This window comes from Dreissena polymorpha, unplaced genomic scaffold, assembly GCF_020536995.1.
Source record: "Dreissena polymorpha isolate Duluth1 unplaced genomic scaffold, UMN_Dpol_1.0 chrUn012, whole genome shotgun sequence".
In the NCBI taxonomy this organism is placed as follows: domain Eukaryota; kingdom Metazoa; phylum Mollusca; class Bivalvia; order Myida; family Dreissenidae; genus Dreissena; species Dreissena polymorpha.
This window is the reverse complement of record NW_026273326.1, coordinates 537,755-561,113: the sequence shown is the minus strand read 5'-3', so window position 1 is coordinate 561,113 and position 23,359 is coordinate 537,755. Positions and strand designations below refer to the sequence as shown.

At 34.6% G+C, this 23,359-nt stretch overlaps 1 long non-coding RNA gene across 1 annotated transcript; it reads right to left on the bottom strand.

The window, feature by feature from the left end:
* Positions 1–22,181: 22,181 nt before the first annotated feature.
* LOC127863518 (uncharacterized) lies at positions 22,182–23,071 on the bottom strand. Its single transcript, XR_008041079.1, has 3 exons — positions 22,996–23,071; positions 22,556–22,677; positions 22,182–22,269 (listed from the first exon to the last, which is right to left on the bottom strand). It is a non-coding gene; the product is annotated as an uncharacterized LOC127863518 (long non-coding RNA).
* Between the last annotated feature and the right edge of the window lie 288 nt (positions 23,072–23,359).

Genomic DNA, 23,359 nt, shown 5'->3' with positions numbered 1-23,359 from the left:
GCAAATAAATGGGCTCCGAGCGCACAAGGCGCGTTTCAAGATTTCACACTTTTATTGGTGCTAAACAACAAGTTATTGGAAGCTTATTGATTTCTTCTCTTCAAGTATCTTTGATCTCTCATTTGTACTAATTTGTTTATGTCTTGGATGAAATTGGATTTTCTTTGCTTTGAAATTGACATTTTTGGGGTGATTTAAAAAAAAAACACACAAAAAAGACATTATCAAAATTGCTTAGAGTGAAAATATCTAACAAATTCATTCTTTCACCACCCGCATAAGCCCCACGTGCATGTCCATTTGGTTTGTTTTGGTATTTTGTTGCAGATATTGAACTTAGTCACATTTAAACCTTAAAGGGACCTTAAGCTTTAACAGGCCTTAACAATGGCCTTCTTTGGACCCGAAAACACCTGCGTGTAAAATATGAAAAAAAAATGGCCAAACGGACAGAAATCCAGCCAAACTTATTACATGTGTGCATATGAATAGGAAGATAAGAATATGCAAGAAAAACACATTTAATCAGAAGATATTTTTCCTTTAAACTAGCTTTAGGTAAAAAAGTAATAATCATCTTGGCAAGTGCAAAATATGACTGGGAAAGCTGATTTTTGGTCATTTCTTAGCAAAAGAGAAGAAAATAGTGCATTAAATGCATGAATTCAGATTATTTGACCTGGAATAGTTGTTTTTCAAGTTGACCCCCCCCCCTTGTATAGCCAAATAAGGGCTTAATTGCTTTTCCGACTTAAATTCAAAGAGCATTTTTGGTTGACCGTGTAGCGTTATTGTGCTACATGCAGTCAGAATTCAACGCCAAGGACTCCGCAATCCAGTAACGCAACAATAGCTTGTGCGTAAAGCATGAACATTCAACAGAGCCCCATTTTACCTACATGGAATGGCGGACATTTTTACAGTTTTGACAGTGCAACAGATGCTTAACTGAGCCAGCTTTCATATTTATCCAATCATGCATATAACAAGCTTTATCACCTCATATTATTCATAGAAATACACTTAAAATACATAAATGCATGTTTTTTTCTTCATTTTATATCTATTTCTATTGGGTATTTTGACTTTTTCAGGTAGAAGAATGTCTGCGACTAAGCCGAGGGCCACTTGATAAGGGTTGTTGATGGTAAAACAGGTAATAATACTAATTTATTATCATGTACACAGGCAAATAAGCATATTTATGATGCTTAAGGTGTGAAAATACTGTCCTAATCATTTTGTGGTCACTCAAACTCTTGCCGTCATGCAATTCCCATGCAGTTTGTATCGATTATTCCGTCCGGTCCTGACACTAAAGCCTCCTGCTCTGTTGGCAGCAGAAGTTGGCACTCAACATGTTTATCCTTGTTTCCTGAGCATGTATGCAGCACAGCTGAGTTGATTTGCTACTTGTTACCCTACAATTAGCTTGTGTTGGTACTGTTTTCTCACAATATGCTTACAGTCATGGTTCCGGCTTGAGAAGATGTCGCGTCCCGACTTAAACATAGGAGTGTTGTAGCGAGTGTCCCCTTCATCGTTACATTAGAGGGATCTTTTTGACAAAATTTGGCAATTTCAGCAACCAGTTTGTTTTTTATTTGATAAATGCTTCTCTCATTTCAGTGATTTAAGGGCAGTATTGACTTTATTCGCTTGTCTTTGCATACAGAGGTGACATGGATCAATGATGTTTGATGTGTTGAGAATTCTGCGGGAAGCTGTGTCCCCAAAGAAGTACTAGAAACCTCTTTCAGGAAGCCTGCATTGATCTGAGCTGCCTTTCTGCCCCTGTTACTACATGGAACATCATTTCTAAGCTTAAAATGCTTGCCTACATATATGTATCTTGTTCATTTTAACCTTTCCGTCCATTCTATACCCCCAAAATGAGCATTTTTTCTTTCGCTTGGTTCTGAATCCCCATTTTTACCCAGATTGCCACCATAAAAATAGTCAAAGTACTTATTTTGTGCCCAAAATATGAAATTTTTGTATTCTCTTGAACCTCTAAATGAGAGCTGGCAATGCATATGACCATCTGCCTGCAGTTTAAAGGCACCCATGACATTATATGCTAGGATATATCATTGGCCTCTGGCAAATAAATGGGCTCCGAGCGACAAGGCGCGTTTCAAGATTTCACACTTTTATTGGTGCTAAACAACAAGTTATTGGAAGTTTATTGATTTCTTCTCTTCAAGTATCTTTGATCTCTCATTTGTACTAATTTGTTTATTGTTTTGGATGAAATTGGATTTTCTTTGCTTTGAAATTGACATTTTTGGGGTGATTAAAAAAAAAACACACAAAAAAGACATTATCAAAATTGCTTAGAGTTAAAATATCTAACAAATTCATTCTTTCACCCACCCCGCATAAGCCCCACGTGCATGTCCATTTGGTTTGTTTTGGTATTTTGTTGCAGATATTGAACTTAGCACATTTAAACCTTAAAGGGACATTTAAGCTTTAACAGGCCTAAAATGGCCTTCTTTGGACCGAAAACACCTGCGTGTGAAAATATGAAAAAAAATGGCCAAACGGACAGATAATCCAGCCAAACTTATTACATGTGTGCAATATGAATAGGAAGATAAGAATATGCAAGAAAAACACATTTTAATCAGAAGATATTTTTCCTTTAGGTTACAATATACTAAATCTTTTTGGAGTGCAATGCTATACTCTCTAAAGACATGAACATCATTTATTTGAAGACACGGTTCTCTGTAGGGGTCACTTGCCATGACTTTATTTTAGTATATTTCTGTGTGCATGTGGCAGGGAAAACATTGTTGTTTACTAGAAATTCACTCTTTTATCTGAAGATTGGAGACTACATAAGACTTTGACAGATGGCGGGAAACCTCATGAACTGGATAGAAGCCGGTAAATAGATGGCCGTAAAACAGTGACTTTTGATTCGTGGCGAGTTCTTTCTTACATGTCCGTGACCTATCTTTTTTATTGCTTAAATCAATTCGGCTTGGAATGCTCTTCGAGAAAAGGTATGGTTATGAGGGTCTCTATGCGCAAAAGTTTGACTTTATTTTTCGTTAAAGTATTGCATTTACATTGAATTTGTGTAGGAAATCTTTTACTATATTGTAACCTAAACTAGCTTTAGGTAAAAAATGTAATATCATCTGCAAGTGCAAAATATGACTGAAAAAGCTGATTTTTGGTCATTTCTTAGCAAAAGAGAAGAAAATTAGTGCATTAAATGCATGAATTCATATTATTTGACCTGGAATAGTTGTTTTCAAGTTGACCCCCCACCCTTGTATAGCCAAATAAGGGCTTAATTGCTTTCCGACTTAATTCAAAGGCATTTTGGTTGACCGTGTAGCGTATTGTGCTACATGCAGTCAGAATTCACCGCCAGGACTCCGCAATCCAGTAACGCAACAATAGCTTGTGCGTAAAGCATGAACATTCAAACAGAGCCCCATTTTACCTACATGGAATGGCGGACATTTTTACAGTTTTGACAGTGCAACAGATGCTTAACTGAGCCAGCTTTCATATTTAGTACAATCATGCATATAACAAGCTTTATCACCTCATATTATTCATAGAAATACACTTAAAATACATAATGCATGTTTTTTCTTCATTTTATATCTATTTCTATTGGGTATTTGACTTTTTCAGGTAGAAGAATGTCTGCGACTAAGCTGAGGGCCACTTGATAAGGGTTGTTGATGGTAAAACAGGTATAATACTAATTTATTATCATGTACACAGGCAAATAAGCATATTTATGAGGCTTAAGGTGTGAAATACTGTCCTAATCAGTTTTGTGGTCACTCAAACTCTTGCCGTCGTGCAATTCCCATGCAGTTTGTATCGATTATTCCGCGTCCTGACACGTAAAGCTCCTGCTCTGTTGGCAGCAGAAGTTGGCACTCACATGTTTATCCTTGTTCCTGAGCATGTATGCAGCACAGCTGAGTTGATTTGCTACTTGTTACCCTACAATTAGCTTGTGTTTGGTACTGTTTTCTCACCATATGCTTACAGTCATGGTTCCGGCTTGAGAAGATGTCGCGTCCGACTTAAACATAGGATTGTTGTAGAGAGTGTCCCCTTCATCGTTACATTAGAGGGATCTTTTTGACAAAATTTGGCACTTTCAGCAACCAGTTTGGTTTTTTATTTGGTAAATGCTTCTCTCATTCAGTGATTTAAGGGCAGTATGACTTTATTCGCTTTGTCTTTGCATACAGAGGTGACATGGATCAATGATGTTTGATGTGTTGAGAATTCTGCGGGAAGCTGTGTCCCCAAAAGAAGTACTAGAAACCTCTTTCAGGAAGCCTGCATTGATCTGAGCTGCCTTTCTGCCCCTGTTATACTACATGGAACCTCATTTCTAAGCTTAAATGCTTGCCTACATATATGTCTCTGTTTCATTTTAACCTTTCCGTCCATCTATACCCCCAAAATGAGCATTTTTTTCTTCGCTTGGTTCTGAATCCCCATTTTTTACCCAGATTGCCACCATAAAAATAGTCAAAGTACTTATTTTGTGCCCAAATATGAAATTTTGTATTCTCTTGACCTCTAAATGAGAGCTGGCCATGCATATTGACCATCTGCTGCAGTTTAAAGGCACCATGACATTATATGCTAGGATATATATTGGCCTCTGGCAAATAAATGGGCTCCGAGCGACAAGGCGCGTTTCACGATTTCACACTTTTATTGGTGCTAAACACAAGTTCTTGGAAGCTTATTGAGTTCTTCTCTTCAAAGTATCTTTGATCTCCATTTGTACTAAGTTGTTTATTGTCTTGGATGAAATTGGATTTTTCTTTGCTTTGAAATTGACATTTTTGGGTGATTAAAAAAAAAAACCACACAAAAAAGACATTATCAAAATTGCTTAGAGTGAAATATCTAACAATTCATTCTTTCACCACCCCGCATAAGCCCCACGTGCATGTCCATTTGGTTTGTTTGGTATTTTGTTGCAGATATTGAACTTAGCACATTTAAACCTTAAAGGGACATTTAAGCTTTAACAGGCCTAAAATGGCCTTCTTTGGACCGAAAACACCTGCATGTGAAAATATGAAAAAAAATGGCCAAACGGACAGATAATCCAGCCAAACTTATTACATGTGTGCAATATGAATAGGAAGATAAGAATATGCAAGAAAAACACATTTTAATCAGAAGATATTTTTCCTTTAGGTTACAATATACTAAATCTTTTTGGAGTGCAATGCTATACTCTCTAAGACATGAAACATCATTTATTTGAAGACACGGTTCTCTGTAGGGTCACTTGCCATGACTTTATTTTAGTATATTTCTGTGTGCATGTGGCAGGGAAAACATTGTTGTTTACTAGAAATTCACTCTTTTATCTGAAGATTGGAGACCTACATAAGACTTTGACAGATGGCGGGAAACCCTCATGAACTGGATAGAAGCCGGTAATAGATGGCCGTAAAACAGTGACTTTTGATTCGTGGCGAGTTCTTTCTTACATGTCGCGTGACCTATCTTTTTTATTGCTTAAATCAATTCGGCTTGGAATGCTCTTCGAGAAAAGGTATGGTTATGAGGGTCTCTATGCGCAAAAGTTTGACTTTATTTTTCGTTAAAGTTATTGCATTTACATTGAATTTGTGTAGGAAATCTTTTACATATATTGTAACCTTCATAACAATAGTCCGTTTTGAGTCCAACACAGAGGTGAATGTAATGTGGACCGTCGTGCAAGAGATTGCAAAACTATATCGTTGATTTGCAACGTTTTCCGGTATCACTCACAAAGTAGGTCTCTTCAAAATGTTTGTAGTGATCAAATAAGTTACTTTCTGCTGGTAAAAAGTTGTTTAAAATAGAATTAAAATTGAATTTTCTTTCGGCTATTCTTAGCATACGTCACCGCCTTGAGGCTACACATCACGTTAGTTACAAAGTTGTAAACATTTCTTCCAATTATGAAACGGGTATATCTTCCATACTTCTTCACAACGTTGCACCTAAGCTGTGTTATAATCATTTTTTATGCAAGAGTAACTGAAATCCGCTAAAAATTATACTAGTTTATATGCATAATAATTGGATTTGCCACCTTTATAGGGCCTTTAAAATCTTAAAGCATAAGCAGATAATGTAAAGTGCATTTAAAAACAATGTATGCATTACTCATAGGTTTAATATTTACAGAATGGCAACTTTCTTTGGCACGTAGAAATTAAGTTAATTCATGGATCCGCTAAATCCCTTCTTGTTGTTAAAGAATTAATAAGGAGCGTCATAGGAATAATTTCCATATCGTTGTTATGAACCTATTATATGTAGAATTGAAATGTTTGAGTATCAAATAATGGACACAATAGAGGAACCACTTATACAAAGCTATTTGTGTTTTGAGAATCGTAAATTGAATATGTACACACACACACGCACGCACGCACGCACGCACGCACGCACGCACGCACGCACACACACACACACACCACACACACACACACACACACACACACACACACACACACACACACACACACACACACACACACACACACACACACACACACACACACACACATACGTACAATTGCATTCAATTGAGGACATCGGTCAAACTACCGTCAAATGAGTACACATAATACAAATGCATTTACAGCAACCAAACTTTGAGAAGATGTACATTAGAAGTCTGCGAACTCATTCGCATGTTTTCTTTACTGAAAATTCCACTGGTTATGAGTCGGATATTATACCGCAAGTTGAGACGTGACATATACACAACGCTAATAGAGACAAAGCTACACACCTTCAACTAAGAACAAATACACAGGCCAAATCAGGACAAAATACATGCACACCTTCAATTGAGATTCTAATCACCTTAATGAGGACGATTATACACAACTTTAAATAAGACGATTGCTAGCTGTTAAATAAGGACGATTATAAATATCAAAGTCCAAGTGGAAGATGTAAGTACAAATTGAATAAAACAAACACTTAAATTTTGTTGGTTTTTAAATAATTCGAGACATATTACTAGAAATGTTAACTTGTCTTCAGTCGCCGGTGTGTAAACTTGTATCCGTCTCATAACGAATATATACATGTTATATATAATAAATATATTTACAAAGCTGAGTTTACAATAGCTAGAAAACGACTCGGTCTGGTAAGAAGTGGCATAATTATACTCATAGCATATGCACAACACTGAAGCCCGCTCGTAATCACACATTGACAATGTTACTCATGGCATGAATATTTAGCAACATAAAATAACTTCAAAATGTCCTACTTGTTGTGTTGCATCTTGTCACGTAATTACCATTGTTCGTTGATAACACACAGTAACAACCAAAGTTCATTTCTGTTTTCATCGAGATTTATTTCTGTCGAATATTTCTGTTAACACAACGCGTGTTAATGTACACGAAATACAATTTTACAGCGTGGCAGCCAACATGGCTGCATCGTCAAGAAGACGTGACAACTCTCCAAATTCTTTTCAAATCTAACCGCAGAATCCCCACTACTAACTAAAACACTGCATTTTATCCCCAGGTTAATTTACATAAAATCTACTTGTAATTTCCATTGGTCACCAAGGTCTGGGCTTATTACGGATTGGTTGACTTATTAAATGTTCTAGAAGGAACAATCTATTCAGGTATTTACTTGCTTGCCATATGCACTAAAATCTAATCAATTTATATTGGTTTAAAATAATCCCGTTACGTTCGTCAGTACTATAACTTTTGTACCCCAGACAACAGGTGACCTTTTCATCTGTGCTGTTTGTTGACCATGCGTGTTACTTATAATCTCGTATCTATATGCTGACTCTGGACTCATTGTGTTCTTATTTGGATTTAATCTTAAATCAGGTCTGACTTTCCATTTTATTGATTCCAATTATACCCCAGCCTGAGTGTAAACGTATTTGCGTTCTTACTTTAAATCAATCTTAAATCAGGTCTTAGTTTTGCAAATACCTCCCAGGATGTATTATTAAATTCTCAAACTTCATCTTAACATTGCAGGGTTTTTTTGGCCCGATTTTAAAAGCCGAAATTCGGCTATGTTCCCAATCCCAAAAAGTATACTTTTTTCCCAAAATGTGGCAAAAAATTCCCAATTTCCCCCCCCCCCCCCCAAAAAAAAAAATTTTTTTTTTTTTTTTTAGAAAGAAGTGTCTTATGCGTATTTTATCTCAATTTTAATTCAATTACATCTAACAAAGTATTTTATGATATTCTTCTTTTAATTTTAATGATTATAAAGTGTTATATCAAATTTAGTATTTCCCTAATTAGTGGACTTTTCATGTGGAAAAAAAGGCTAATGAATTAATATTCCCAATTTCATGAAAATGCCGATAAAATTCCCAATTCCAAAGCCATGGGCTATCTTCCCAAAAAGTGGAAAAAAACCTGCATTGCATATACATATTATTGAAATATCCCATTATTAATTCCCATCATAAGAATAAACTCATGAGAATAAACGATATGTTATAAGCTGTTACATGACACAACTTTCCCCTTATTTTATTTTTTAAATATTTTATGATATTCAAAAAAAATATTTATGATTTAAAAAAATATATTATTATTATTTTACAAGCGTCTCTGCTGAAATAGATAACATAAGTTATGTTACACAATATAAATGTCAATCGGTATGTAGCGGAGTACATCATCTGTTGGTCGTTGGCCTTCAATACGTCTGGTGTCGTCCATGTAGTGTTGAAGTCGTCACATGGCGAATACGATGTTATTTAATGTCATTGCCGCCGTCCTGAAGATAAGCCGATTGTAGGTTCGTCTGTGGCGATTGGAATGCGTTTGTTGATTCAGCTCTGCTTTCCGATGTTTAACTTGTGTCGTCGATTGTCGTTTCCGTTGTATTCATCGCTGTTGTTGTTTTCGTTGTCGTTTGTACTTTTGTTGATGGCCCCAGCGTCTTCATTTCTCTCGGGACATTAAGATCTTTGTCCATAATGCTCACGAGGTATTAACTATAGCAGTGTTCTCCTTGATGTCTTAGGCCTCGGAAGTATCATTCCAAATGCGTTATCTACGCACGTCAAACAGTTAAACGGCTGCATCTACTCTATAGTGTTTAACGTCACAAGTATTGTGTCCAGTGTTGCGTCACTTGTTGTCATTCGAAATCTTCTGGCGTTGGTCTTCTTTTAGCGATAGAACCAGGTATTCACTTTGAGAGTAAACGCCGTGATGTTCCATCCTAATCATGTTGTTTGTTTCTTCTATTCGTTGTGGAAGGCGTTGTCTCGCGAAGTCGCTCTTCTTCGGCGTTGTCTTCAAATCTCGATCTTTCATCTGCGTTGTGGTGATACAAGTATCAGTTGTTCAAAATCATGGCAAACATGTATACATATCCCCTTAAGTTCCTCTTAAATACCGTCATGACAACTTAATAGAACGCCTTAGTAAATACAACCTTTATTACACCAATTACTATCGAAACACTCCTTTAAACATTACATAACAGCTCGATATTTTACGTACGTGCTATCAGTAAATTTGTGACAGGTATGCGCTACTTTATTTACCTAGGGTATTGCACTTTAAACAGACGTATCGCGTTCGTATCTTAAAATCACTAATCTCCCGTGTATCATTATGTACTTAATGACCTTTTCTATCGACATATGTACCTGGGCGCTCTTAAATACGCGCGTCGCTCTAAACAACTGTGAAATTTTTTATTTTTAAAAGGGCAGACTTTTTTATATATGCATTCATAATACCAGAACATTTATCGGTATACTTCAAATTTCAGGTCTTGTTCTCCTAATGAACTAATCCCATAAATCTAATACAATAAGTATTCTTCCACCATGAGTAAATGGTAGGCTTCCATCATTTCGCAAATGATAGGCTCTCATAAACCTCTATGTACCTTATAGAGTTTATTCAATAACAGAAATTTAATGCGCATTTATCAGTATATTTTAACTGCACAGTATTCGTGACAGAACACATTAAATTCTTACTTAAAATTACTCAAGACCTTCAATATTATCGATACTCTACATACATTTGCAATAAACACAATTACGTATATACATATTTACATAATATTTTGTGTGTGTGTCTGCCCTATTCATATTCGCAATCAACATTATTTTTCTTATTACTGTGCTTACCCTCCTTATTTCTTTATTATATTAATGTATAAAACCATATACAATTAGTAAAGTATACTGATTTTTTGTGTACGTCTCTAAGTTACCATTTATGTGCAGGTTTCTATTTCATATCTTATATAAAATGATGTCAAAATCGGATACTCTCTAATGTTTATTCCTACCTTATAAGTTCCTTTAATATAATATCAAAATATTAAACTGCCTTCAAAAATCCTTAATTATAAAAATGTTAACGCCTCATATATCCGTATTCCTATAATGTCAAATTAATGAAACATTCTTCAAATATTCTCATTTCCTCATACGTTCTAATTTCATGACGACTTGCAAAAATATCAACAATTTAAAAAAAATACCATCAATTACAAATGTATTTATATTATGCAAAAATGTTTCCGTACATAATTATATATTCTAATAATACAAAAAATATAGAAAATTCTTTAAATACCCTCAATTATCTGTGCGCATCTAATTTCAGTATTTCTATAACTCATAAAATTATGTAAATTTCAAATACTTTCTTATTCATTTATTTTATTCTCAATTTACCGATATTTTAGAAAAAATACTGATCAATGAATAACTGTATTGATTTTGATACTTGCATAATTTCGCCGTACATGATTTATTATTTCTTTAACACCTAACTACGTAAAATTCTTTAAAACAATTCTTAAAAATTTCGTTGTCATGACGCCTTTTACTTTTTATTTCTTACTTTAAAACATTTGTAATAAACCCCTGTTTGCCATAATGTATGTAAACACTGACCGTTTTTCCATGTCGCGTTGGTTTTCTTTATTCCGTTGGCCTGTGATTCCGTATTATTCGACAGTACAGTACAGAGTACTCCGTTTTCCAATGTTTTTCAATGTTCGTCCTGAAGTCACGGCAACCATAAAATGTACTGTGTCACGTAATTACCCATTGTTCGTTGATAACACACAGTAACAACCAAAGTTCATTTCTGTTTTCATCGAGATTTATTTCTGTCGAATATTTCTGTTAACAAAACGCGTGTTAATGTACACGAAATACAATTTTACAGCGTGGCAGCCAACATGGCTGCCACGTCAAGAAGACGTGACGACTCTCCAAATTCTTTTCAAATCTAACCGCAGAATCCCCACTACTAACTAAAACACTGCATTTTATCCCCAGGTTAATTTACATAAAATCTACTTGTAATTTCCATTGGTCACCAAGGTCTAGCTTATTACGGATTGGTTGACTTATTAGAATGTTCTAGAAGAACAATCTATTAATGTATTTACTTGCTTGCCATATGCACTAAAATCTAATCAATTTATATTGGTTTAGAATAATCCCGTTACGTTCGTCAGTACTATAACTTTTGTACCCCAGACAATAGGTGACCTTTTCATCTGTGCTGTTTGTTGACCATGCGTGTTACTTATTATCTCGTATCTATATGCTGACTCTGGACTCATTGTGTTCTTATGTGGATTTAATCTTAAATCAGGTCTGACTTTCCATTTTATTGATTCCAATTATACCCCAGCCTGAGTGTAAACGTATTTGCGTTCTTACTTTAAATAAATCTTAAATCAGGTCTTAGTTTTGCAAATACCTCCAAGGATGTATTATTAAATTCTCAAACTTCATCTTAACATTGCATATACATATTATTGAAATATCCCATTATTAATTTCCATCATAAGAATAAACTCATTAGAATAAACGATATTTATTTAATGCTTTCCGGTGGTTTATAGAGAAATATCAGTGAATTAAAACTGATAATTTCACTGTTTTTAACAGTGAAAATTATCAGTGAGAATTATCGATAATTTTCATTGTTTACTGTGAAATGACGTCATTTTTTTGACGAAATGACGTCATTATCCCAGCAAAATTCGTTAGTTAAACTCTTGAACAATGTATATAAACTGTGAAAAATGCATTAAATAAAAAGAAAATTTGTTGGATTCGGTGGATTATCGACTTTAATTCACTCGTGATCATAGAAAACATATATTTTCACTCGTGGCTGCGCCACTCGTGAACATATTATTTTCTATGATCACTCGTGAATTAAAATCGATAATCCACCGGATCCAACAAATATCCTCTATGTTATAAGCTGTTGCATGACAATCTTTGTCTCAGTCGGGTTCATTAATAGTCTGCAATTTAAACTGTGTGAGCTGATTATTATCTTCATTGCTTAGATTTGGTAACATTGTTGTATTAATATTAAAATAAAAATATTAATTCCTGTTGATATTATGACCAAATCGAGTTCAAGCGCACAAATATTCAGTGTATTCATCCCATGTCGTCTCTTTTCGTTTCAAAGTTATTTGCGTTACTACACTAAATGATGTGAAGTTTAATATAAAATTTTATCCCATCATCAGACGTGCATTGTCGAAATAAACCACTGTGGAATAAATTTACCTTTATTTCAGCAGTGCTGAAATATAGCTGTCACGCGCGGCGAAGAATGTTCATATTACTCGGAATCAACTATAAAGTAATCATTTTCAGTAAAATCGAATCAGATTTAACAAAACAAACAATTTGATACCAAGATGTAATATAGTTTTTACACATAATGCAACTCAAAAAGCAAATAAACATTATTTACAAATATTAAGTGCGCGTACTCGTGACGTCATTATTAATACGTCATACGACACAATGCATGTTGTTTCACGCTAAAGATGCAGTTGTTTAGTGTCTTTTTTTCATTATTTCTTAAAAATCGGGGACGTAGAGGTATGATAAACGAAAAACAGGTTGGTTACTGATCTTTTTGTAATGTATTAGGCTCGACACGATTAAAATAATGAAACAATGTTTGCTTAAAATATCTTTGGGATTTTCCGTCTAGTTCGATTTTCCTATTCTATGTTTAAAGAAATAATTTACGACTAAGAAAATTGATGGGATAAATCGAATACTAGGTCGGTGCCGAATAGAGCAAAGTTTATCTTGCTCGGCACGAAAATCTGAACCACTCGCCAAGGCTCGTGGTTCAGATTTTCTAAGCCTCGCAAAATAAACTTTGCTTTATTCGGCACCGACCTAGTATTCTCTATATTTTAAGCCAGGGTTCCGATGTTTGAAAGCAATTATAAACAAGTGGCGTTGCCATCTTGATGTTTGAATCAAGACAAAATAAAGAAAATATGGGAAGTTTCTTACTCCTCCTGGCTTCGGCGTCTGCGTTGATGTCCATGTGACACCTTCGTAAAGTGTTTTTAAGCTCGGCTGTTTTCGGAGAAAACCCGAGGTATTGTCATAGCCAGCTCGTCGTGTCGTGTCGTCCGCCGTCGTCGTGCTCAAACCTTAAAATTGGCTCTAAACTCAAAGTGCTTCCACCTACAGCTTTGAAACTTCATATGCAGATGCACCCTGATGATTTCTTCACGCCACACCCATTTTTGGGTCACTAGGTCAAAGGTCAAGATCACTGTGACCTCTAAACATATTCTTACATGCTTTCATTTATTGAAAACTGCACCCGCAGCCGAGCGTTGGCACCCGTTATGCGGTGTTCTTGTAAAATCCGTTTTTTCCCTTAACCCTTCTGAATAACGTTTTGAATCTTGAAACATTTGTTAACCATCAAGGCGCCATGCGTATGAAAGAGAACACCCAAGTCTACCAACCACTCTTTCAATATTTGCTGCTGGTATTATACGACACCATTTTAGTCCTGGGGCACTTCGTGTTCATGCATACGAGCATTTCGTTTCGGAAATGTAACGATGTTTATAGCTTGTAACGACCATCGATAGTTATTGAATTTTGAACACAGAATGGATGTAGATATAGTTCAATTAAGATATATAGATAATTAGATACAGATTAGGTAGAGCTAAATATCTTACACACTAATTTAAATGTATTCTATCAATGTATGACGATTCAGCCAATCCCTGTTTATAGTTCCGAAATTATGCTCCGGCTAAGAAAACTTAATTGAAGTCCAGGCCATTTATTGCACACTGTACTTCTCTTCGTGTCTCTCTTATAATATTGTATGGCGGTTTAAGCCAAATCCCGCCTTCAAATTTGAAGTTATGTTCAAAACTACAATATTCAAAGTTAAAAAACCTGGCCCATAACATTGCATTTTTTCTTAATGCCGTCCATTGTAATGCGACGGTTCGTTCAAATTAATTTAATAATTTTGAAGCTTTTCTGAGCAAAGTTGTATCGAACGGACAGACAAAATGTTAACATAACTTTATCCCTTAAGCCATTCAACCGGCGAATTGCATCATTGTAGGTAAGGCATCAAGCTGGATTGTCAGTAAACGTATATAGTTACTAGTATTATGTTTTATTGCTGAAAATCACTTAATAAACCACATGGGTGTCGGTTTAATTCGTACGCGTGGTGTGTAAACAATCATCGGGTGTAAACAAAAGCCATACAAGGGACACCATTGACACTTTACTACAAGAACACTGTACTGAAGAACATGTTATTTATTTTAGAAGTCACATCTTACACATGTACACAATAATTGTTCGCAAGAGTACATGTGCAAAGACATAATAAAGCAACATACATGCAACACATGCATACATGCATATTTTTTTCCCAACACTTTTTATTACAAGACAGGAAAACAGCTACATATATATGTACATATGCAACACAAACTATCATATGAGTCGCGTTCTGAGAAAACTGGGCATAATGCATGTGGGTAAAGTGTCGTCCCAGATTAGCCTGTGCAGTCTGCACAGGCTAATCTGGGACGACATTTTACGCATAATGCATGTGCGTAAAGGGTCGTCCCAGATTAGCCTGTGCAGTCTGCAGTCTCTGCACAGGCTAATCTGGGACGACACTTTACGCACATGCATTATGCCCAGTTTTCTCAGAACACGACTCATATAATTATAGACAGTGACATACAAAAGTACACATGCAAAACAATTAATGTCACAGTGTCATACTTTATATATATATGGTTGTAGACAGTGACATACAAATACAAAGCAATTTGCATAGAAGTTTGAAAACAAAAGATGTGTTTGTCAGAAACAAAATGCCCCCTACTACGCCGCTTTGAGGCCATATATTTGACCTTTGACCTTGAAGGATGACCTTGACCTTTCACCACTCAAAATCTGCAGCTCCATGAGATACACATGCATGCCAAATATCAAGTTGATACCTTCAATATTGCAAAAGTAATGACCAATGTTAAAGTTTTGGGACACACCCAATGAATGAATCAATGAATAGATGACAGACAGACAGACCAAAATCAATATATCCCCGATCATTCGATCAGGGGGCATAAACACACACCGTACCTTTATCATAGATGACAGAATGACTGACACATAATACACAGCATCTAGAGCAAACGCTTAACGCCTTAGACCATGTTTAATTGTTTTCTTAAATATTCTACAAAAGCTTATCATATAATTTATACATTACACTCTTAAGAGTGTATATATTACTTTTGTTTTTAAACAAAATCACAAACCACATCACGTCTTTGTTAACCTTCACATAACAAATATTTACAAGAGAAAAAGCACAGCTTCATGTCATTAGACATTCAGAGTTTACAAACTGAAAACAATGCTGTCATTATAAGACAAATGCATGCAATTGTGTGTTTGAAAAACATTAAAACGTATTTATAGAGAACAAAAGTAAAAAAACTAGATATTTCAGTATATAAACATATTAAAAGTATGAATTAATTGTAATAAGAAATTAGTATATGCAAATTCAGATTAATAGAAAGCATAAAAAAGCAAAAATAGGTACATTTTCAAAATAAAGACATTTGCCACCGTACATAAATAATTAAAGGGTAGTTCAAAAATGAAGTTCCATTCATTTTCACTAATTATGGTATTGAGTTTTATACCCCATTTTGCTTTAACTGAAGGTTGTTCATTGTTCTTATTTACAATATTATATAGTCTTTTAGCACCTGATTAGTTTTTTAATATGAGATGTAAAAATGGGGGAAAAAGGGTTTTATCATTTGTTGGGTAGGACAGGGTAAACAATATTTGTTTTAAAATGTATCTATTGCTCTTGTCACCCCTTTATAATCAATCAAATGTATTTTTAAATTGTACATTTCACTCAATTTATCTACAGAAGTACAGGTTCCATTTTTGAATACATCACCTATACAGTGAATTCAAGCATCAAAACATGACTTAAGGTAAAACTTTGATTTCCTATCAATATATTTGGATTATAAAAAAGTGGATAATACAACAATTCTTCTGCTTTTACTTCTAATTTACTTAAATAAATTGAAAAGCTTTTTTAGACATCTACCCAAAAGGGTTTGAAATTCTGTTGGATATATTTAAAGCATAATGATAAATACAATTAAAAAACATACATGTATGTTTTATTAAAAATGACAGTCGCCAAACATGTATATAAAATGTCTTCAACGAGACTGTGATGACTTAACTGTATATTAAAATTAATAATTGAGCATACTCCATTTCTGAAACGATACTTTCCCTACAGAATATGAAACATGGACAAAATTAGTTTCACACTATAACTTTATAGTTCAAAATTTCAAACAGCCTTATCAACAAATGTTTGTTAAAAAGTGTTATATATTGTTTACTGTTACATAATGATATTGTCAGTTTTGGATTGTTTCCAATCAAAACACTTTAGCAAATTGCCAGTTACAGCATTCAAATCTACAGCATCTTGTTCTTTCCTCAGTCATTTTAAGTGTCCTGATGCTTGATAACTGTCTTTGTTTTATTTCGAACGAAGTCTTTAATATTTCTCCAACTTCTTCTACTTAAACACGGGTTTTCTTTTAGCAATTTCTCGCGTTCGGACTTCCCAGGACATTTGTTTAGATGCATATATTTTTCAAATTCACTCATCACAACTCGTTGTTCCTGCGGTGTCCACTTCTTTTTTCCTGAAATATAAAATACCGAGATGCATACCATAACATGAATCAAAATGACAACTGCAACAATTTACGTTTATGTGTGTCGTCCACATAATAATGATATTATATGAACAACATTTCAAATCATCGGATGAGGACATCATGTTAAAATAAGCAATGCTGAACCAAATATATACAATAAGAACAATTTCGCTGTTTCATGTTGCCAGAAATATACAGATTACATGTTATATCCAAGATAACAATTATACTATAACGCAAAGTAATGCAAATATTCCTCCAAACAATTATTACACACGCAAATAACTATATTCGGATTTAATGAATTGGTTCACTGGAAGCTGTGGTGTAACATTGTAATAGCGCCTCCTAGTGGTATACCGTAAGCAACACTGTACATGAAAAAATGAACCACATAGTCCAAGCTAAGTGCAGGAAATGTTAAAGCCACACACCTTGAAATGAAATACATGTTAATCAATACATAAAGATGCAATTTGAAAGTGTGCACAATTGTCATTAAATCTACAGCCTTGTAAGCAAGTAATTTTTTTTTTTTAATTTTTCAACCGAAAGTAGGATTTCTATATGTATATGTCCATTGCAACAAACGCCATTATTTTTAAATTTTAAAGCGCCAAAAAGACAGATTTCTACCTTGTAACCACCAGATATATTCTTATTGGCATAGATAAAATATGTTTCTTATTTATACTTAAATTTACTATGCCAAATAAGTTGAGTGGCTTTAAACAGCAATTGAATTTAGATGCTATTAAACATACCTCTGTTATTTCTGTTTTTCTTTCTTTGCCTTTTTAAGTCCTCATCCGAGTCTTCACTGTCTGGAGCTACAACAATATTGATGAGGCATCGTGAGCTTAAGATTCTTAATCACATTGAATTCAGTCTGACCCAACAATTTTTAATACATCTACATTTTTATGTTTAAACAGCGATAATCCCATCTTTCTATTTGTAAATGACCAGATACTTCAGGTTTTCAATTAAAGTACAACACATAATTTGTAAAACACCTGGTTAGCTCATTAGAATGTAAAACAAAGGAATTTCTTGAGCGGGCACAAAGCAATAATTGAATTGTATATGAATCAATTGTGAGGGTCGTTGCACTCAAAATAATATGACAGATCCTCTACGTTAAGTAGGACAAAGTTGCAATAACTTACCGTGCTTTCTTTTATTGTAAATCCAATCTGGATCACCCATATCATCATCATTATAATCCGTGTCGTACCCTGCTCCTTGATATCCTAAGATATGAAAAACGAAAGAAACGTATAATTTTGGTTTATACCAATGACCTATGAAACACAGTCATGAACTATTAGTATGTTGTTTGCAACATTAATGCAACATAAATTAATTCACACACACACACCAGTAACTTATTTTTTAGTCTAGGCTACCCAGATTTGAAACTGACCTAGATACTGTCAATGCAAATATTCTGACCCAATTTCATTCCTGTTTGTCAATATAGGATAAGCAATCCAAACAATTTAATTTCAGTTTACAAACTTGACTTTGTAATCTATATCTAACTGACCAAAATTATCAAGTGACCTAGATATGGTTAACAGAGAAACTACATGGACAAAGTGTCAAAAATATCTGTAATTACATATATAGCATCTAAATAAAAATAAATTACTTTTGATCAAATTGCCCATTTCTTACCGGAGTACTCAATAATCAAATATGAACTAAATATTGGCAATGCAACATACTGAACAAGTTTCATCAAGTTTTAACGATAAATGCCTACACACAAACACAAATATTTCATTACCATATTGAGGTTGAAACCCAGACACAGCAGGTTTTTAGCTAGATAACGGAACACCTCCTCTATTTTCTTCATCATGCTGGTCATCGGATTCTTCAACATCCTCATCACTTGAAGCTTCCTCATCGCTTACTGTTATTTCCTCGTCTGCAAAACAGCATTATGGTGAAATGAGCAAAATATATATATATATATATATATATATATATATATATATATATATATATATATATATATATATATATATATATATATATATATATATATATATATATATATATATATATTGAAAAAGTAAACAAACGTCCCCTGGGTATAACCATAACACAGGATGAAACTTCATATTTGCACTCCCCGTTTTCATGCTCATATTAACAACGTTAATATTAAGAGACCTTGTCCGTGTTCGAACAGTATCTAAATATAAATAGAATAATTACCAATTATGGTTTGGTTTCCATGAAGTTGTGCAGCATCCGTCTGTGTGATTTTTCCCATATTCAATTGATGTAGGATCTTGGAAAATTTTGCGACTTCTAGTGTCCCTTCTGATAGTCTATAGTATTCCCTATGTGTACGTATATCGTGACTTATAAACGTGGCTAGTATGTCTTGGCTGCTCTCTGTAAGATTCAAAAATTGAGACAAAGTTTCCAGTTGTTTGCGTAAACTTGTTGAAGTTATTCGTGAAGCATGTGTGACCTTTGCTTTCTCAGTCGCCTCTTTCAGTACATCTGTATGGCTTTCTTCCACTTGGTCTCATGAATACGTACTTAGACTCTATTTGAAGCTTAGACTGCAATCTAAGTAGTGTGTCCAGGTTTTCCTTCATCTCTTTTGTTAGGAGGATTGATACTCGCCTGCCTCGTTTGAGGATTTTTCCCCGCGTCTCTATCCTAAAATGAGATTTACACAAATGCCTTTCAAATTTGCTTAATGTTTGTGATATATCTTTATCCATTACGTCATTAACAGAGCCCTTTACGAAATCTTCCGTTTTCAGTCTTTCCGCCTCTCCGGATCTCTTTCAGTTAAAAAGTATTACCTCTGCTAAGGAAACTTTGCAAAGTGAAGAATAAATCTCTTTGAGATCAGCTGGGGTATTAAGATCAGTTGGTGCACTGGATCTTAATATGCTGGCTTCATTTCGGAGGCAAATGCTCAGCTTAACAACATCCTCGACGATGGGTAAAAGTTTTTGGTTATTAAACCTTTCAATAGCCATTGATTTTTTGGCCATAAAGACCATTCTTTCATGATATTCGTCATCGTAACATTTTATAAATCGGGACATTCTCTCTTCCTGCTCCCCATCTTCCACCTCTGATGCTTTTGTGCGAAGCATTTAGGCAACTTTTTTAAACTACTTCTTATTTTTTCCACGTAAGACGGTGACGCATAAAAACAGGTCCTTGCTTCGAACCCTGCAACGTTTTTTATTGTTTCAAGAAGGCGGGTCCACATGATTGGCTGAATGCATTTTGTTAAATTGTATATATGCGGGTAATTATTTTTCATGGCTATAGTCAATCTAGCCAACTCGCGCATACGACAAGAAATATGGGAATAAGAATTTTCCGATTTTCCCGTTTTTTTCAAATCTTCTTTCACCAAATTGGAAAATCAGACTGTCAGATTTGGCATAGCTGCCTATCTAGTCCTCTCTTATGTTGACAACAACCTTTTTGTAAAATTGTTCGTTTATTCCTGCTTTTTCAGTAGAGGCACATGCTTCTAGCAGTTTAGAATTTTTTACTGGGGCATCGCTTTTTACTCTGTCAGGCTTACTGACACAAATTCTGTGGTGTTTGCATAGGTCAGTCAAAATAATTAGCATCCTACAGAACTCACAGCTCAGATATTTCTTTCTATCTTGTTCTTTGCTCTGTCTGTACTTAGGTATTAGGATACCCATCCCTTTTTCTTTTACTTTTGTAATGTGCAGATTATTACCCTTGGCAGTTATGACCGCCCATGCCTGTTTCCTTTCTTTGGATCTCTTTGGCATGTTGAGAATCTTAGCTACTTCAATTTCATTGGAGTGTTGTTGCTCAAGGTGTCTATGTAACTTGTAATCTAGCTTTTCGCAGTATATGTAACATTGGGTTTTATGTGACCGGCCTTTCCCATTAGCTGACCCTGACGTTGCTACAATTACTTTATTCAGTGGTTCATTAATCACACATAATTTATCGCTTTCATAAACAATGTCCCAATCCGTTGTCTGTTCCTTCAATGATACCATCTTTCCTTCCACAATGCAACTGAACACCCACTCTTTGGTTGCACATTGACCTGGAAACACACAACAAATTGATAGGGAATAACAGCACTTGAAGGGAAAAGCTCTCAACTAGACCAGAGTAGTACTATATAAGTGGTTAAGTAAGTGACTTGGAAATGTTGCCATTTTCATTAATGGACAAAATTCGCTAGGATGTACGTAAGCTGTTTAACAACGGACAGACAATAATCGTCAAAGCTCTATTTGAACACAGAAACTAAATATTCATCAGCTACTACAATAACATTTAAGCGTTTTTATAATGCTTACTTGAAGTATGCAACATGTTGTCTGCACACACAACAACTGTATCTTCTGTTGTGTTGATAACTGGGATGCCGCCAATATCCTTAATAAGTCTCAAAAGCTGACCTATAATTAATGTATAACATGGCATATAATCAGATTTCATTAATGTATCAATGCAATATTTTGTCATACTTTCTATGAGACAAATATTTATCAACCTTTGATCATTATCTTGAAAATATATTGATGCATGCCACTGAAAAAAATAACAAAAGCTAGTAACTATGAATGATTTTCATGTGTTCTGACTGGGATTTGAACCTGTACCGTACGGCAACAGTACAAAGCAATGCAGAGTAATAATGCCTATACCAATCAGCCATTGCACTTCCTTCGAAAACAGTTGCAGTTGCACAAATAATCAATATCCAAATTTATGACCTACATCAAATCTCCAGGTGGTTCATGTTTCAAGAAAATTTTAAGGATATTTTAGTTTCCATGGTACCCAAATTTCTGCATTAAAAAGAATTATTACAATTATGGAGCTTTATGCAAGACTATTTCTTCCAAGTGGTTGTTTGATCCCGTACATAACATGGATGTCAATGGCAGGTAAAACATTTTGATAGCTGCCAGAAATTAGGACTGATAATTGGAACTGGAAACTGAAAATGTTTAAAATTTGAAACTGGAAATATTTCAAAATCAGTAGTTGCTAAAATGACAAACTTTTGGTCGTGTCTCCCCTTAATTCAAACTCAAATCCTTGGTAATCAATTTCGTGACAGATTTCTCCATATCGACAAATCTTGGTGACCATGAAGTTCTCCTGAAAAGGGAAGTTATAACTATTGTTTCTATTTTAAACGGAAAGGCTATGTGTTCACCGCAGAATTGTGTCACAACCAAAATTATTATTTTAATACAATTTAATGCATATCTTCCTCCGAATAATTCTCACACACTCAAACAGCACAACCATGTTCTCAATGCGGTTTTATTTAATAGGTTCACCGATTATAGGTATGGTATAACCACCAACCACCACAGCGCCTCGCAGATTCATAAAACATTTAGAGCAAAGTAGTTGTTTTTTAAATAAGAAATGTACAAACCATATCAAGTGTGGTACCAGCAAGCAGATATTGTTTTACCCATCTATTGCTCACTATTGGTTTTCTCTGTACCAAGCTGTTGAATAGTTCGAAGGAGTTGCAGTCAGTCTGTCCATTCGCAGCTGAAAATTCGAGCATTAAGAGATGTATCCATGCCATGTCGTTTTGGAAGAAAACATATGTGCAGTATTCTTAAGAGTTAAGTTTTTTTTTATTTTACCAACTATTGGGGCACTTTATACTAAGCACAGTGTTATAGTGACTTCATGGTAGCAAATGAACTTAATCCTTGCACAAAATGTAACTTTTGCAGATTCTATGTCAGAACAACATCAAAAATATGTTTGTTTAGCATTGTATATATTTGAACAGAAATGTAGAACATATTCGTGTTGTAATCATCATTAACTGTTCAGTGAAAGTTTGAAGTTCCCACTTACATGCCTGGACAATTATAACCTGTGCCTCGTCCACATTTTCTGTGAGCAAAAACTGTTTGAACAGCTTGAAGAATCCCTGCAAATAATGTAAATATATCATACCAGTAAGTACTCAAATGGCCTAAACGAATTCTCGTATCATCATGAAATGCACTTCACATGTTGGAAAAGAATAAATTAGTGAATTTTTTATATATATTTTTTTAAATCATTCTAAACATGCAAATCTTACGTTTGTCTTAAACTTATTTGAGATTTTGTTTCTTTACAATTACACTCATTTGAAGACATGCATTATCTCCATATTGCCATCTATCTATGTTTCAAATTTTATGAACAAATATGGAGAACTTTTAAAGTTATG